The sequence below is a fragment of the Canis lupus genome, chromosome 17 (genome assembly GCF_003254725.2).
Source record: "Canis lupus dingo isolate Sandy chromosome 17, ASM325472v2, whole genome shotgun sequence".
Classification (NCBI taxonomy): domain Eukaryota; kingdom Metazoa; phylum Chordata; class Mammalia; order Carnivora; family Canidae; genus Canis; species Canis lupus.
The window spans coordinates 57,026,313-57,033,308 of NC_064259.1; the positions used below are offsets into that span (position 1 = coordinate 57,026,313).

At 41.3% G+C, this 6,996-nt stretch overlaps 1 pseudogene; it reads left to right on the top strand.

Moving 5' to 3' along the window:
• The first annotated feature begins 1,232 nt into the window (after positions 1 to 1,232).
• Positions 1,233 to 1,629, top strand: LOC118351122 (histone H2B type 2-K1-like; annotated as a pseudogene).
• The last annotated feature ends 5,367 nt before the right edge of the window (positions 1,630 to 6,996 follow it).

Genomic DNA, 6,996 nt, shown 5'->3' on the forward strand with positions numbered 1-6,996 from the left:
GTATTTATTTATAACAATGAGATTTGTCTTGTCTGTCACTTAAAGACCATCATTTTTTAAAGGCTCTTCTCTTGTACAGTATAGCTGTTTTCCCCTCAGGGAAACTGTTAGACACTTTGAGGAAGTCGCGGTCTTCAGATTGGAGTTTTGCTGCCCTCTTCTGGGAACATGAAATCATAGCCTGAGAAATGGACTGTGCTAAAGGTTTCTAAATTCTTCTGCAACAAAACCAGACCAGGAAACCGCCCTATCAGTACTAAAATTATTACAGAACGAGGTCGTTAGTTTCCAGAAAAACAAACAGAATTGTACTGAACACCAGTTATTCCCTTGAACAGTAGGAATAGTAATGATAATAGTGATATAGTGTGGGACTTACAGGTCACTTTATGGTTCAGAAAAACTTCATGACCATTATTGCATTTTTATCTCCTTTATCTTCATGATAAAGTCCACATGAAGTAGGTGAGGCAGATATCATTCCTATTTTCCAACCATAGGAAACTGAAGCACATGGTGCCTAAGTAACCTGAAGTCTTACAGCTGCAGACTGGCAAGCTGGGTTTAGAAACCAAATCTCCTGTCTCTCCGTACAGTGTTTTCTACCCGCCCCTGGTCGCCCGACAGACCATTGCTGTATGTGACAGCAGTAGTTTGTCTCTGCTGCGGTTTCATACAAATCTCTATCCTTCTTCAGTTAATGTCCATTTTACACTACACTGTTTACCTAACTGATGAAAATAAATACACTGCTCTGTATATAATCCAAGCAAGGCTATATTGTTATTGTAGCCAAAATGACAAAAACAAACATATCTACATAAATCCCACAAGCAACTGGACTGGCTACAGCAGAATTTCTTAAACTTTTGTTTGGAAGTTCCTTAGCATCTTTTCTTTTTTTTTTAAAAGCATCTTTAGCAAGCAGACTTTTGTAATATTCAGTCCCAACTCTACTATTGGGGAAAGCTGAGTTTTGAGAAAGGTGAAAGAAAAAGTAGTGTCAAAATGAAAAAAATATATGTGAAAACAATCAAGAAAAACCAGTTTGAGAATCAAAGTACTTTAATTCTCAAGTATGCAAATAAATGCTCTCCATGTTGATGTAAATGGCCAAACAAAAGGCATACAAATAGATATGCTCTTCAGTCCTTATTTTTATAGGTCTTACTACCTGCCTCAGCATGCCCAGCCCAACAATCCTCACTGCCTACACAGTAGGCAGCAGGAGGATGGGGGCTGAGCATGGGCAGCAGCCGCAGTCCGGGAGGGGCCGTGGTTCTGGCGATAAGAAGTCCAAAAAGCATAGCCAGCGCAAGGAAACCTACTCGATGTATATCTACAAGGTGCTAAAGCAGGTGCACCCGGACATCGGCATCTCTTCCAAGGCCATGAATCATGAACTTATTTGCGAACGATGTGTTTCAACGGCTGGCTGGCGAGGCTGCCCGGCTGGCCCAGTACTCGGGCCAGACCACACTGACATCCCGGAAGGTCCAGACAGCGGTGCGTCTGCTGCTGCCCGGAGAGCTGGCCAAGCATGCTGTATCTGAGGGCACCAAGGCCGTCACCAAGTACACCAGCTCCAAGTGACCCAGGGCCTTCCATTAATAAAGAGTGAGCTGCTCCCCCCCAAAAAAAAAAAGTTGCAAGGAACAATTGGGGTTAAGTTTGGCAGGTACAAATTGCCATCAGTTGGTCACAACTAAGACTTAAATCAGTTTCTTTTATGTTTTAATATTTTTTCAGGAATTTATTTATTTATTTACTGAGCACGTGCGAGTGGGGGGAGGGGCAGAGAGAGAGAGAGAGAGAGGATCTTAGACTCTGTGCTGAGCATGGAGTCCCACAAGGGGCTCAGTCTCACAACCGAGATCATACATGAACTGAAATCAAGAGTTGGACGCTTAACTGACTGAGCCACCCAGGTGCCCCAAACCAGTTTGTTTAACATGGTAAAATATGTCTTAACTTCATTTGGCATGGTGGTCAAGGTATTTTTCATTGAACTGGAGCCACTTTTTCAGATGACTAATTGGCAAGGGGTTAAGTGGCAGGAAAAGCTCACTTAATATTATCCACACAACATAGGAGCATGATGCCTCTGTGGCCAACTGAAAACATTTCCAGACTGACATCTGCCAGTCTATTTGATTTTTGCACTTTCTCTTCTAGCCAGATTTGTCTCCACATTTTATTTTTTTTTTTAATTTTATTTATTTTATGATAGTCATCAGAGAGAGAGAGAGGCAGAGACACAGGCAGAGGGAGAAGCAGGCTCCATGCACCGGGAGCCCGATGTGGGATTCGATCCAGGGTCTCCAGGATCGCGCCCTGGGCCAAAGGCAGGCGCCAAACCACTGCGCCACCCAGGGATCCCAGAAATACAGGCAGAGGGAGAAGCAGGCTCCATGCACCAGGAGCCCGATGTGGGATTCGATCCCGGGTCTCCAGGATCACGCCTTGGGCCAAAGGCAGGCGCCAAACCGCTGCGCCACCCAGGGATCCCAGCTTCCACATTTTAATTTCTTCTCCCTCTTCACCTTCTTACCTTCCATATGTTAAGGAATCAATTTAATTTGCTGTATTTCTTTCTTTTTCTCCAATGTGTTCACCATACATTGCTAGAATCTTCCTGTTGTTTTGTTCTTAGTTTTCATGTGCTTTTTCCCCTTCCCATCCCTTATTTAAGACGGGGATGGCCAGATGGAGAGGGAGAGAGAGCATCTCAAGCAGACTCCACACCCAGTGTGGAGCCCAATGTGGGGCTTGTCTTGGGGGATCGATCTCACAACCCTGAGATCACGGCCTGAGCCAAAATCAAGAGTCAGGTACTTAACTGACTGAGGCGCCCAGGCGCCCCTCTTCCCATCCCTTATTAAGCCTATACCACTTTATCCCACTTTGGCTTTCTCCTCCTTTAGTTCAAAATAAGTGTTTATCCATGACATACAGAGCAGCCCATTTCCAGAAAACTTGTGCATAAATGTTTATGGTCAATTTACCCATTCTACGAAAATATTTGCCTAGTACCTCCACCAGGTCAGCCATTATATCAAGTGCCAAGGATTTGCACATACATGAATAATAATGGATGGGAGTCTACCTCAGGGACTTCACAAAGTATACAGCAGACATTACAAAACTATTTTGTTTGTAAATTCCACACTAGAAATACGAACCAGTTGCTATGAAAGGATGAATCCATAGCTTCTCCCAGGTTGCTGAGAAGGCTGTGAGAATGTTAGGAAGGATATATAAAGGAGACTATAGTGCTGGGTCTTTGAAAAATGAGAACTTCAGTAGGTTGAAAGCAAAAAGGATAGGGATTTTTAAAAAGTCTGGGGAGAAGGTATGAATGAGCCAAGGCAAAGGTAAAGTGCTTGACTGTTTAGAGAAGGCTAGATAATTCAGAAACAAGAGGTGGTAAGGGGTAGCAGATGAGTCTGGAGTGATACCGTGGGGCGAGATTGTGAAACCAAACTGATGATCTTACTCCAAAGGAAACAGGGGTACAATTAGCTCTTTAGGAATATTTCTGGTATTAACATGATTGTACTGAGTTGAAAGAGGAACATGTATAAGAAAGTAGTAAGGACTCTACTACAAGGGACCAAGTTTAACTTAATGACAGCTTGAATCTAAAGCCATAAGGAAAGGAAGTGATGTACGAAAAATATTTTGGTAGTTATAGAAAACAGATTTTGTTTTTTTTTTTAAAGATTTTATTTATTTATTCATGATAGACAGAGAGAGAGAGAGAGAGGCAGAGACACAGGCAGAGGGAGAAGCAGGCTCCATGCCGGGAGCCCGACGTGGGACTCGATCTCGGGACTCCAGGATCACACCCTAGGCCAAAGGCAGGCGCTAAACCGCTGAGCCACCCAGGGATCCCCCAGAAAACAGATTTTGGTTAACAGTTGAGAGGTGAAAGGAGAAAACAGAAGAATTAAATGCAATCCATGACTTGTAGGGGTGGCATGTGAGGTCTAAAAATTAGAACTAGAGTAGGAAGCAGAGTCTAGGTCTCACTTTGAGAGTACCGAAATAGATTTAATGGTTTAGATGCACTGCAGTATTTATGGGCTATTCAAACACAGATATCCAATAAACAGCAAAAAGTTGGGGCCTGGACCTCAAGTTTGAGGACAGACATGTACATTTTGGAGTTATCAGTAATATAAGGATAGCTGAAGCCCTAAATACAGGAGACAAACTAGGGGAGCTTGTCCTTGAATTCTTTGTTTGAAGTTTTTTATAAAGGGGTATGTATCTTAAAGCAGAGGCATAGGTGATCTAAAATAGTCAATATAGGGATGCCTGGGTGGCTCAGCAGTTGAGCACCTGCCTTCGACCCAAGACATGATCTTGGAGTCCCGGGATCAGGTCCCACATCTGGCTCCCTGTGAGGAGCCGCTTCACCCTCTACCTATGTCTCTGCCTCTCACTCCCTCTCTCTCTGTCTTTCAGGAATAAATAAAATCTTTTAAAAAAATAAATTAAAAAATAGTCAATATAAATTGATTCTAAAGTACTTGATTACAGAAGCAAAGTTGTAGCATTACATTAACTCCTAAGCAAAAACAGCACCTAGGGAAACGAAGTAAAATGGAAAAGGAGAAAGAAGCAAGGGGAAATGAGGACGAGGCAGAGGAAGGGCAAAAGGACATAGAAAAAAAAGGGAGTTTGTTTCTTGAAAATCATTTTGCTAAACTTTATGTGAATCAGATGTAAAAAATGTTGAAATTAATATTGAGACTGAGTGAAAAAGGACCAAATAAAATAAGATGTATGAAAAACAAGGATGAAAAACAACAGACAAGGATTTAAAAGACAAAAGTATTAAAAAGGCACAAAAGGAGAAACGACAGAGAAGTAAATTTTTAAGAGAATAATAAAATCTAATCTAAAATATGGTTTCAGGTTCGGCACTTGAAATAACTAGAACTAAGTGATTAAATTGCTTGAGAATTTTATCCTGTTGGGTCAACCATGTCTGTAGTAATAGGACATAGGGGCACCTGGCTGGCTTTGTCAATAGAGCATGTGACTCGATGCTAGGTTCATGAGTTCAAGCCCCACATTGGGTGTGGAACCCACTAAAAAATACACACACACACACACACACACACACACACACACAAGAATAGGATGTAAGACTCAATTTGCCCATTCTATTCAAACTATGTCACACATGCTACAAATTTTTCTTTGGGGACCCTTACAGTATAAGCTATTTGGTCCAATCACTTAATGTGCAATTATAGGAGTATAACTACTGCTCTTGGCCTTTTTGCTGAGCTGTCTGAAGACAACCCAGTAGGGCTGTCGGTTCCCAACCAGGAGCCTTGTGTGGTCATCAACATTAAACTCCTTAATAATGAAAACTCCCAAGAAGATGGGACTATAAATTATGTTTTCTTTTATATATATTAGTAAATGCTGTGTATGCAGGAGTGATTACCCATTTGTTTTCATTTGCTTTTGCAAGACTTCCTAGTGATAAAAGTAGAAAATAAAAAATTTACATTCCTTAAACTTGAATTTGAGGAGCTGGGACCAAATTTTTAAAGTTTTTCTATAGAATCAGATCCCTGAATGCATTACAGGAAAATATTTGACAGAATGGGGGAGAGGGGACAGTTTACACAATTTCTCAAGAATATATCTATCTCATCCACAAAGTAAATTTCAAACTGTAGAAAGTCGCTATAGCTGGACAGTTTTCAAGGCTTCAGGGTACTTATCTGAAGTACTCCTTGAGTTCTACTCTTATGCATCTGGGGAATTCTTAACTGGGGATCATGGACCACTACACCATGAACAGGCTTTTGTGGAGTTCTTGAACACCCACAGTATGTATGCATGCCTGCATGTACACTGAACATTCTTCTAGGGAAAGGCACATATATTCCATCAGATTTTCAAGGTTTTCCAAAAAGCTTAATAACCACTAGACAGTTAAATGAACAGATGTATCTACAATGTGCCAAATATTATTACACTTCAACATTTGTGAGAATTCTTAATAAAAGCATGTTATGAAGTTCAGTGTCATGACAACCAGCAAAGCTACTCTGTAAAATTAGTTGGGTGCCTTTAGTTACTAGAGGTTCACACAATCCTCAACCTACTGCAACCCTTCTGTCCCACACTCCCCTTGAGCAATCTCTGCCTGCATGAAGGTGTTCCTTAACTATAACATTCAAAATACATTTTTGGTACTTATTTTGCTCTCTCAGTGGAATAGTCTAGTGGAGAAAAGCACAGACTTGAATCAAACTGCTTGGGTTCAAATCCCAGCTCCATCACTTTCTAGCGCCACAACTTTGGGAAAATCATTGAACTTTTCTGTGCCACCAACAGAAGAATCCTTTGTAAAGTTTCTTCATTCATATGTGGTAAACAGTGCTAACCTCAACATGTGAATGTGAGATGTAAGCTCCGAACAAAGTACATTATGTGAATATTAGTTATCTGGTAACTTTTCTTAAAAATTGCTTGAAACCTGCCTCCTATGTCTCATTCTACCTTTGATGGTTCCCCAGTTTCATCTCCCTACTTTCAGGCTTAGCCCTAATACACCTTCTATACTTTGGCCATAATGATCATTTGAAACCATGATCTGATGCCAGCTCTTGCCACTGATATTAGGGTAGCCTAAACTCCTTAGCATGGAAGACAAGTCTCTTTATTACGGTGTACCAGTCCGGTTCTTCTTCCTCAATTGTCCAAACTTACCCAATATGTTGGCTAAGTTGAACCACGCTAATTACTATCCCCAACATGGGTCTCACTCTTTTACTCATGACATTGCACAAACTGATGACTCTGTCCAGAATTCCTCATTCTCCTTCTCTTACTATACTCCTTCCCAAAGTAAATTAGGTGTCCTAATTCTTACTAGGCCCCCAAAAACCCCAGACACTATTTATCACATTCAACCTGAGATGCCTGGTTGCTTGTGGATACATGTCATCTGGTCAGATCTTCCCA